Source organism: Triticum dicoccoides, chromosome 5B (assembly GCF_002162155.2).
Source record: "Triticum dicoccoides isolate Atlit2015 ecotype Zavitan chromosome 5B, WEW_v2.0, whole genome shotgun sequence".
Lineage (NCBI taxonomy): Eukaryota > Viridiplantae > Streptophyta > Magnoliopsida > Poales > Poaceae > Triticum > Triticum dicoccoides.
The window spans coordinates 708,342,450-708,353,372 of NC_041389.1; the positions used below are offsets into that span (position 1 = coordinate 708,342,450).

General features: G+C 47.4%; 1 long non-coding RNA gene across 1 annotated transcript; it reads left to right on the forward strand.

Annotated features, from left to right (window-relative positions):
• Positions 1–3,551: 3,551 nt before the first annotated feature.
• Positions 3,552–5,796, forward strand: LOC119306903. Its single transcript, XR_005149073.1, has 3 exons — positions 3,552–3,768; positions 3,867–3,942; positions 5,705–5,796. It is a non-coding gene; the product is annotated as an uncharacterized LOC119306903 (long non-coding RNA).
• The last annotated feature ends 5,127 nt before the right edge of the window (positions 5,797–10,923 follow it).

The following is a 10,923-nucleotide window of genomic DNA, read 5'->3' on the forward strand; positions in this document are numbered from 1 at the left end:
TCAAGAGGCATGACTGTGCCTCTCATTGTTGTTTTTTCTAATTTTCAAGAGGCACGACTATGCCTCTCGTGAAAGCAAATCCGTGTTTTTCGCGCAAGAAAAAAATGAATATTTTTTCCGTTTTCAAGAGGCACGACTATGTCTCTCATGGAAGAAAAAAAGAAAGAAAACATGTTTTTTCACCAATTTTTGGGTCCAAAACTAAGAAAAACCGGTGGGAAACCGAAAAGCCGAAAGAAGCAAAAAATCATCTAAAAAGCAGAAAACGCGTGCGAAAAAAATTAAGGGTAGCGCCCAGAGAGCGACATGTGACGGCGGCTGAGAGCATGCTACTTGGCGCGCTCCCAGCCCACCCAAGGCGACCCTTGTGGGGCTCCTGAAGGAGTACTTCGCTAGTTGCTCGCGGGGAGAAGCCGAAAAGGGCACACCTATCAGTTTCTCTAATTCACATCTAGATGTTTTTTAAGGATGTCACATCTAAGCTCCCGCAAATATATAATGCAGCAACAAGAAGCAAAAAAATACCAGGACAAAAAAAGACCGCAAACAGAGTGTACATCAGCTTAGATCTGACATAACTATGTCACATTTAGATGTGTCCTAGACAGACCCCACACCTATATCTTGCCTCTGGGAGCTCCTATTTGACGCGTGAGGCGTTGGCGTACATGCCAGCGCACCACCTCTTGTCCCGCCTGCCCCTATTAGACCGCCCATGAGCGGGACTGTACGCCCCAGTTTTTCTATTTCGTTTCTTTAGCTTTTAGCCTTTTTTCTGTTTTTAATTTTTGTTCTTTAAAATAATTCCAAACTTAAAACAATTCCATATTTTAAAAAAGTGAAATTTCGAAAAATATTCCAGAAATAATAAGATGTTCACAGTTTGAAGAATGCTCACGATTTTGAAGAAACATGTTTGTTTGTTGAAAAAATTCATGAATTCAAAAATGTTCACCAATTCCAAAGGTGATTTCAAAAATCTGCGTGTTGTTGGACGAAATTGAAATTCAATGAACATTTTTTAATCTAATGAACAAATTTTGAACACGAGAACATTATTTGAATTCAATGAACAATTTTTGAGTTCAATGAACAAATTTGAATTTTATTTTTTGAATATGTTGAACATATTATAAAAGTTTCATGAACATTTTTAAAATATGATGACCAAATTTTGATTGCGATAAACAAAAATTGAATGTTTTCCTAAAACCAGAAAGGAGCAAATATGGGTCGGCCCACTTGTTCACACGGGGGAGCACACGGGGGAGCATGTGGCGTGTGCGTGTTCCCGCGCGCGCGCGTCCTATGTGCTGAATAGGAGAACCCATCTTCAGCGAGTCGATCTTCCGACTCGCTGAAGGGGCGAGCGAGATGGGCCAGCCCACGTGCTCTGTGGGCCGAAGCCTTTTTTTTTACTTTTGTATTTTTTTACAATTTAAAATTATATATATATATATATTACAAAAACATTAGAAAATTGTTGAACAAGTATTTGAAAATGTTGATGAAGCATTCAGAAAAATGTTGAACGTGTGTAGAAAAATTGTTGATCATGTATTAAAAATGAATTTTCTTTACCATGTATATAAAAAATGCTAATCATGCATTTGAATAAAATGTTGAATAAGTATCTGAAAAATGATAATCAAGCATTTGGAAAATGTTATATGTGTTTGGCTCCGGGTACATGGGCAACAGTCGCAAACTCCGGCTCCTGCGGCTCCACCGCGTCGGCCTCCGCCTCCGCATCAAGTTCGACGAAAATTGTGCCGGTCGCCGCCCGTTCCTATAGAATGAACTATCGATATGCCTTGACATAGGCCTCATCCTGGATGGACTCTAGTATTGCCTGTTGCTGCGCCATCTCTGCTGCTCGGGCGCCTGCAAACTCCGCCATGGCGTCCTCCATGTCGAAGCCCGCAGTCGGCGCCAGCTCCTCCTACAGCTACTCCGCGTTGTCCTCCTCCGGAGAACCCATGTAGTCCTCCGGACCCACCACTTCCATAGGAATCCGCTGATGCCCCTCTTCCTCCTCCTCCATCTCATTCTTCTCCTCCAGCTCCGGCGAGTCCAAAGGCAGGTCGGCTATGATGCGGGCGGCGCGCCTCGGTCGGATCTCCTCCTGAATCTGGAATCGGTGCTCACGTCTTGTTTTGCTGGGCCATAGCGAAGCTATACGGTGAGGGATGAGTGGGGCAGAGAGGGAGAGACATGGATGGGCTCAGGCCGATGGCGCGGAGAGGGAGCAAGTGGATGTGGCTAGGGCTTGGGGACGCCGCTATGCATGTTGTCGATATTTTTGCTACTCGGGAAAATTAATGAGTTTTCGATTATTTTGGATCGTGGAGTTGTTACCGACTTTGAAGTGGGGTTTACTCCCATGACCTACCCAACTCACACTATATAGACATGCTGACATCTACCCTACCTGCTACCACAACATATGGTTTTGCACCGTTACAGAACATTGCGCCGACACGCAATTCTCCTTCATCCCTCTTTCCGGCGTGCACCACGAGAGGGACAACAGGCCTACAAAACAAACGCACTACCGAGGTGCAACTGCTATATTTAGGACAGTATAACCGCACCTAAAGCGAGCTCTCTCAGCCCTTCAACGTCTCTGGCCGTCGGATTTGCATTAGATTAGTTCCTGGCCGTCAGATCTTCCTCTAAGTGGCAGTTTATCGCGATCTGGGCTGGCTGTCCTAATAGGCCGCTATTCTGAAAACTTTTTTGGAGGCCTGTGGTTAACTGGGCTTCTACAGGCAGCCCATTTAGGTAGAAAACAATCTGACGCTGCGCTTTATCTCCGTAAGAAAAACTGTTCGCTCAAACAGGTGGAAACGGATCGGTGGGGGCTCGATCTCATACAGGGATGCCGGCGATGCGGCGACGCAGGCGGTCCACGATGGGATCCAGTGTTTGCTGGTCTTCCCAGTGGATCGAGCCGAGGTGCTCAAGGCGATCCAGCGGCGCGCGGCCTTCTCAGTGGATCCAGCCGAAGCGCGCCAGGGAATCATCCTAGGGTTTGGAGTTGGTGACCGAGGAGGAGGCGGCACCGGCGATGGTGCGCAAGCCGTGCACGAGGCCACGGCTACTCCACAAAGTCTGCTCCGCTCTCCCCGACCCTCGACGGCGTGCTCTCCGATCTGCACTCCCTCCTACTCTCCACGCTCGCCGCGTCGCTGCCCTCCCCATCACCATGGCGACGATGTGAGTTTCAGTGTGCCCAGCTCATCCCGTGTTCGATTGGGCTGGGGCGCTCATGGCGGCGCTGGAAGGAATCTCCTAGCCAAAGTTTAGCACGGAGGCGCCTTCCAAAGCACCTTGCCGCTGGTAGTGATGTCCGACCGCGTGAGGACATGGTGTGGCTTCAACGAATCATCCATGGATTCAACGATTTCAAGGTTCGATCTCCCCTTTATTCCCCCTGCTATTCCTATAAAACAATTCAACAGATTAAGGCATTAGGTACCGCAGATCTTCCATTGATCAGGGTGAATTGTTGATTATGCTTATTATAGGCTTCAATGGATTAAATCTGAGAACATAATTCTCGAAATGGAGGAGTTTCAATTGGTGTTCCTGGAGATGACAAGAAAGATCATTCAAGGGAAGATGATTTGTTGCGAGAGAGTTGGATGCCGGCGCGGACGATCCTCTCAATGGACTCATTGCAACATCACAAAGACACAGGCAACGGTGCTACTGCTGATGGCAGAGAGGAGATCAACGGCAAGGGAGGCAAGGGAAAAACTGAGGGTGTGAACCTGAGTTTATTCTAGATGTATTTTTTTGCCGATCAACTCCATCTCAATCCCCATCCATCTTCCTCTAATTTTTCTTATGTTTCTGTACAGGTCAAAGAGGGTTTACAACTAGGTATAAAGCTTCATGAGGACTCATCTTCTTGGGATGGAAGATGATCAGTTACTGGTAAGTATTAAAATTTCTATATTTTGATGATCAGTTACTGGTAAGATGATCAGAGTTGTACTAATTACCGTGGAATTAAGCTGATGAGCCATACAATGAAGCTATGGGAGAGAGTCATTGAGCACCGCTTAAGAAGAATGACAAGCGTGACCAAAAATCAGTTTGGTTTCATGCCTGGGAGGTCGACCATGGAAGCCATTTTCTTGGTAAGACAACTTATGGAGAGATATAGGGAGCATAAGAAGGACTTGCATATGGTGTTCATTGACTTGGAGAAGGCCTATGATAAGATACCGCGGAATGTCATGTGGTGGGCCTTGGAGAAACACAAAGTCCCAGCAAAGTACATTACCCTCATCAAGGACATGTACAATAATGTTGTGACAAGTGTTCGAACAAGTGATGTCGACTCCGATGACTTCCCGATTAAGATAGGACTGCATCAGGGGTCAGCTTTGAGCCCTTATCTTTTTGCATTGGTGATGGATGAGGTCACAAGGGGTATACAAGGAGATATCTCTTTGCGGATGATGTGGTGCTAGTTGACGATAGTCGGATGGGGGTAAATAGGAAGTTAGAGTTATGGAGACAAACCTTGGAATCGAAAGGGTTTAGGCTTAGTAGAACTAAAACCGAGTACATGATGTGCGGTTTCAGTACTACTAGTTGTGAGGAGGAGGAGGTTAGCCTTGATGGCCAGGTGGTACCTCGGAAGGACACCTTTCGGTATTTGGGGTCAATGTTGCAGGAGGATGGGGGTATTGATGAAGATGTGAACCATCGAATCAAAGCCGGATGGATGAAGTGGCGCCAAGCTTCTGGCATTCTCTGTGACAAGAGAGTGCCACAAAAGCTAAAAGGCAAGTTCTACAGGACGGCGGTTCGACCCGCAATGTTGTATGGCGCGGAGTGTTGGCCGACTAAAAGGCGACATGTTCAACAGTTAGGTGTGGCGGAGATGCGTATGTTGAGATGGATGTGTGGCCACACGAGGAAGGATCGAGTCCGGAATGATGATATACGAGATAGAGTTGGGGTAGCACCAATTGAGGAGAAGCTTGTCCAACATCGTTTGAGATGGTTTGGGCATATTCAGCGCAGGCCTCCAGAAGCTCCAGTGCATAGCGGACGGCTAAAGCGTGCGGAGAATGTCAAGAGAGGGCGGGGTCGACCGATTTTGACATGGGAGGAGTCCGTTAAGAGAGACCTGAAGGATTGGAGTATCGACAAAGAGCTAGCTATGGACAGGGGTGCGTGGAAGCTTGCTATCCATGTGCCAGAGCCATGAGTTGGTTGCGAGATCTTATGGGTTTCACCTCTAGCCTACCCCAACTTGTTTGGGACTAAAGGCTTTGTTGTTGTTGTTGTTGTTGTTGTTGTTGTTGTTGGTGGTGATGGTACCGGCCGGGTATTCTTTCAGATTTACTTCTATCATGCGTATTAGAACACGTTCAGCCTACGAGATGATGCACGGATACTACAGTAAAAGTAAATACATTACCTGTAAACTGCACTATTGATTTAGTAGTTCTACTTTGGGTCCAACTATCGATCAATTGTTGAGGCTATAATGAACCAAAAATTGCTTACTGGGGCAGTACTATAGTCTCTTGATTATGCTCTTATGTAAATATCATGTCTTCCTCTAATTAGAAATTTAGAAAACAATAGGTTAATCAGAAGCTTTCTTACAAAAAGAGTGCTCTTCAGAAGCTACTACATGTATATGCTCACATCACATGCATGTTTTCTTAATTTTCAGGTGCTTGTGAATATCTGCGGAAGTACAGTAGCCTGTAGCTTTGTAGGCGTTGAACTAAATACCAATCCAAGTAGGAGCGAAAGGAAGATAATATGGGTTTTGATGGGTTTTGATCCGCCAAAAGGTCTATTTATTCTCATTTCAGTTAAGATTTACCTTTAAAACATTGCATGAACTCCTGCGCATATTGGATACTTTATTTATGCACCTTCTTGCATTTTAATTCCATTTAAGTTGTGCACTCTATTTAGTAAGTTATTTGTATTTTGGCTACAAATGATTTTATTGGATATATTGTAGACATTTTCTGCAGGGACTGTTGCAACTTGCTAGACATAGGAAAAGATGGGAGTCAATCCAAGATGACATCAGGAACCAAAGTTGAACATTTATATAAACATTTGGATTTCCGATACAAGAATAGTCATGTGTTTTTTCTTTGAAGGTGTGTGATTTTCTTTTAGTGTGGAAATTATTATGATGATCATTCATCAGAGATGGTACGTGCATTATTTTCTTCTTACAAAGAAATTCAAGTTTGAATATTAGATTTAACAATTACTCCCTCTGTTCCTTTATATAAGGTGTATTTGTTTTTCTAAGTCAAACAAGTGCAAGTTTGGCCAAGTTTTTAGAAAAATATATCAACATTCACAATACAAATTTATATATCATTTGATCTCAACATAAAGAGTAATTTCATATTATATCTATTAGGAATTGCAGATGTTGTTATTTTGTTCTATAATCTTGGTCAAATATTCAAATGGTTAACTTGCACGGAAATCAATACACCTTATATTCTGGAATGGAGGGAGTATTTGACATGTCATGAAGTGTGTACTGCATCACTCACAAAAAGAATAGCTTCCATCCAGCGGCTTTGGCCGAGTTAATTTGTGCATTGATGTTTCACCATTTCCTGAAGTTATATAACTATTGTGGTTTCCTTCAGGTTAATGCGACTACTCCATTAAGTGAAGGTTAGTCGTTGCTCCTTGATCAAGGCTATTAATTTATAGATGGGTTTTCGAATATACTCATAGTAGTCCAATGATGAGTATAAGTTGAAGCAAGAGTCTATTAAATGAAAAAACATTTTCATTTGAAAGTAGCCATAAGATAGAAATGGATATACATATGTTGTATAATGAAACTAAGATGTATATAGCATGTCCAGCTTCGAGAGACTATTTTCCTCTTTTTGGTTATACTTACTACTGTCCATTTCAAGACAAAAGAAAACTATTGCGAAACAACTTTTTTTAGACTGTTTTTATCATTTTCAATAGCTCATGGTTCAATTATGTTTAACTTTTTGTCACCTTAATAATGTTATGGAAATTCCTATCAACCTATTGACAAAACAGATGGGCGCGGCAACGCGCGCCTTCGATGATCTAGTATCATTTATACCGAGCACTAGCTTGCGCTCGCCTACAGAACAATCGAGAAGGATCACGACCCTATGTGCACATACGATGGGGTGGTTTTATTTCCTATTCAGGGAATAGGCGGCTCTCTTTCTGGCCCCCACCCTGTTTTTTCGCTTATGGTTTTATCTTTCCTAGTTTCCGCGAGGTTTTTGTATCTTGTTTCTTATGGGTTATGTTTTGTATTAAATTATTTATTTACTTATTTTCATTATTTCATCCTTTTCCTGTTAGCCTCTTTTCTTGTGTTTGTTGTTCTTCTCTTCTTTTTCCAATTTATTATAATTTTACTTTTCTTTTGATTATTTAATTATTTTCCTTTTTTCATTTAAAATGAACATTGCACATGACGTTTTAAATTGCACAATGTATGGTTTTTTATATACGGTGACCATTTTTATAACACACAATGAATTGTCTTTGCTATATTTTGATTTTCTTAAATACATGATAACATTTTCAGGTGTGTTTTTGTTAAATGTGCAAAATGATGCCTCACGGGCTGCGTAGTTAGGGCGTCACCGACACGTGTCCCGCCCACTCCCGCCACGCGTCGCCCGGCATGCAAGCTCACCGCCCCCGCATTGGCTATAAAAGTCGGCCTCCCCGCCGGTGGACGCCACAATCAGCAAAGCTCGCCTTCCCTGCCCCTTAGAGAGCAACTCTCCTCCCTCTTCCCCGTCGACGAGCAATGGCTGAGAGGTACCCCGGCGACTCCGCGGCGGGGAACGGCTTTGGCCGATGCCATCTCCACGAGGACGAGGCACGCCTCCTCTATGAGACCGACTATCCGGCGCCCCAACCATGCGGGCGTCGGGCTCATGGAAGCTCAGCGCCGGCGGCGTCCCGGTACCGCCGGTGCCCTAAGGGGCTGCATGGCGGGCCGAGATCGGCCGCATCCGCTCGTCGCTGCTGGAGGAGCAGCAGAACGAGCCGAGGTATGCCGTCGACAGCCACACGTTGTGGACGATGTTCTTCGAGCGTTGCCACGCAGAGCAGATCGCCTCCGCCAACGGCACCATCCCCCACGGCCGCCTCAACGCCAACGGGCGGCGTGAGTGGTGGGCAAGCCGGGCCGCACCCTCGAGGCCGTCCTCGACCACATCGAGACCGGCAACACGCCGCGCCTCGAGTACCCACTGCGCCCGTCGTTCTCACGCCGCCATGGCAGCTCCTGGATGCCGCGGCGAATGGAGCCGGGGACGTCCTCCTAGTCAGGCTCCGGCTTGCCAGCTCTCCGCCTCGTCAAGCCGGAGCCAGAGGAGGAGACACTGCTACGTCGCCGCACCCGCAGCGGCGCCCTCGTCATCAGCGAGGGCGCCCGCCCCTCCCCGCACTCTCTCCGCCTGGTGCGGCCGAAGACCGAGCAGGGGCTGCTCCCCGTGAAGCCGGAGCACGGGGAGATGGCCGCCGCCGACGAGGCTGCCCTCAAGTGGGTGAGGGACGACTACGTCCGCGAGCAGGTGCTCCACCAGCGCCGGGCATACGTGGAGCTCTAGGCCCGGCGCCGGGCCGCGCGCCGTGCGCACGGACGCGAGGAGGGCGGCGTCGTCGTCCTCGACAGCGACGAAGAGGATGAGGCCGGTCCGTCCAACCCCGCGAGGGTCGGCGACCCTGGCCAGGGTTCCAGTAGGGACGGCGGCGGCTCCGGCGGGGCGCGCGACGACAACGACGACGACGGCGGCGGCGGCGATTACACCCGTTTCTACAAGCTCCTCGGCATGTAGAAGGCGGGCGGTGGCCGTGGCGTTTGCATGTTTAGGCATAGTTTGCATGTTTAGGCGTAGTTTAGGAGTACTTTGCATGTTTGTACAAATTTCTATGAAATATCGCCGAGTTTGTGCCAGGTCGCCGAGTTTGCACAAATTTGCATGAAAATTCGCCGAGCTTGCACGATTCTGGCCGGCGGCGGCAACGACTGGGACCGTAATCGCCTCCAACGCGTCAAGGAACGCCGGTTCACCCCGAGGCAGCTCTTTTTTAGCGTCCTGGGGGGCCGAACGGTTGGAGATGCTCTAAGTTTAGGCATAGTGGTGCGGTCTTAGCATTTGCTTATATATGCACGAGAGTGCATTGAGTTAACTAGCGAAATGGAAAGGCCTAGCACTACGCAAGCATCATGCATGATAGATCATCCAGGCTTTATTTTTCATCATCGAATCCATTGCCTGCATCAAAGAGGGCTGACCTCATCGTCCATGCATGCTCTATTAACTAGTAAAGATTTCTTCAAGCTTAAGAAGATCGAAAGTCAACATATAGAAAAATAATAATCAATTAATCTGTACATGAATTGCTGCCTTGTTCATCACAGTACAACTAACAACATCTTGCTTCTTTATCACCACATACATCAAAGCTAGACTAGCAAGTAGACCATTGAGCTACACTAGCTTCTATATCCTGAAACATCTCCTGGCTGCAGATGTCGCGTTCTTCCATGGTAGGGCATGCCACAGCCGTGTCGTCGCAGAAGCGGAGCAGCTCATCCAACGTGCACCGGAAGGCGTCGTCTTCATCCTCTGCAGCGCCAGTGCCTTCTTGGACTTTGCCGTCGAGGTTGCCGGGGAAGAACCCATGCGCCACCACAGCGTCGTGGAGCTCGGGAAAATCTTGAAGCATGTCGTCGGTGAAGAACCCGCCTGGATCCACGCTGCCGTCGTCCACTACTCCGGTTCCGGGTGGCAACAACGTCTCGCCTTCGTCGGACATGAACCAGCGTCCAATCCTGATCTTTTCTTTCTCTCCCGGCAACTTCTTGACGTAGCTGAGGTTTTGTCTATGGCCTACGAGTTTACCTTGGTTGTCTAGCACGGGGATCCCGCCCTTCTCCGAGTGCCAACAGTAACCCTCGCCGGCGGCGGCCACGGCGCGCTGCCGCCTCCCGCAGCCGCGGCCGCATTTGGTCTTGTGACGACTGGCCGGGGTGAAGAAGTACCACACGCCCCCTTTCCTATCCCCTTGTCCGTTCCTTTCGCATGTTGATACATCTCGACGAGGTCGCCGGGGCGGCGGAGTAGGCGTCGGCCTCGTGGATGAGGCGGCGATCCGTGGGCGGAGGAACTTGGTGATCAGCTCGTGCTCAGCTGGGTCGAAGGCGTAGCCGGCGGGAGGAAGGAGCTTGCCGTCGGCCATCGCAGAGGCAGAGCTAGGTACGCACGTACACGATGGATCAAGTAGCTAGGTATGTCCGTGTAACCCTGAACTCGCTAGCTGCTTGCCTTGCCTGGGTACGACAGCGAGCCCGCCCGGGATTCAGTTTCCTTAACCGGCCATACCTACGTGCCCTAAGCAATCCGTACATAAAATGGATTAGTACAGCAATCCGTACATAAAATGGATTAGTGCACCACGCCCCATGATGCTTCGTCGCTGCACCGTCGTTGCTCCATTGCAGCTCGCGTCGCTGCACCTTGCCGCTCGGTAATACTCCATCGCAGCACCGACGACCCCGACGTTGCTCCATTGCTGCACCACGCCACCCGATGATGCTCCATCGCAGCAGCACTGAAGGCCGCGGACAGTGTGCTACGGCGCCGTACGACGGTCTCTGCGATATCCGACAGAAATAGTTCGTATTAAAAAAGTGCTTACTCGTTTCAAAATCTCTAATACATCTGAAAATTGTTTCAATATTCTAAATAAAATGTGCTTGTACATTCAAATAGGATTACCTATTAAAAAAATCATTTAGTTCATAAAAAAATCATGTATTCAAAAAGAAATTTCATGTATTTACAAAGATTTATATATATTTCAGAATATGTCCCTGTAGTTATTAAAGTA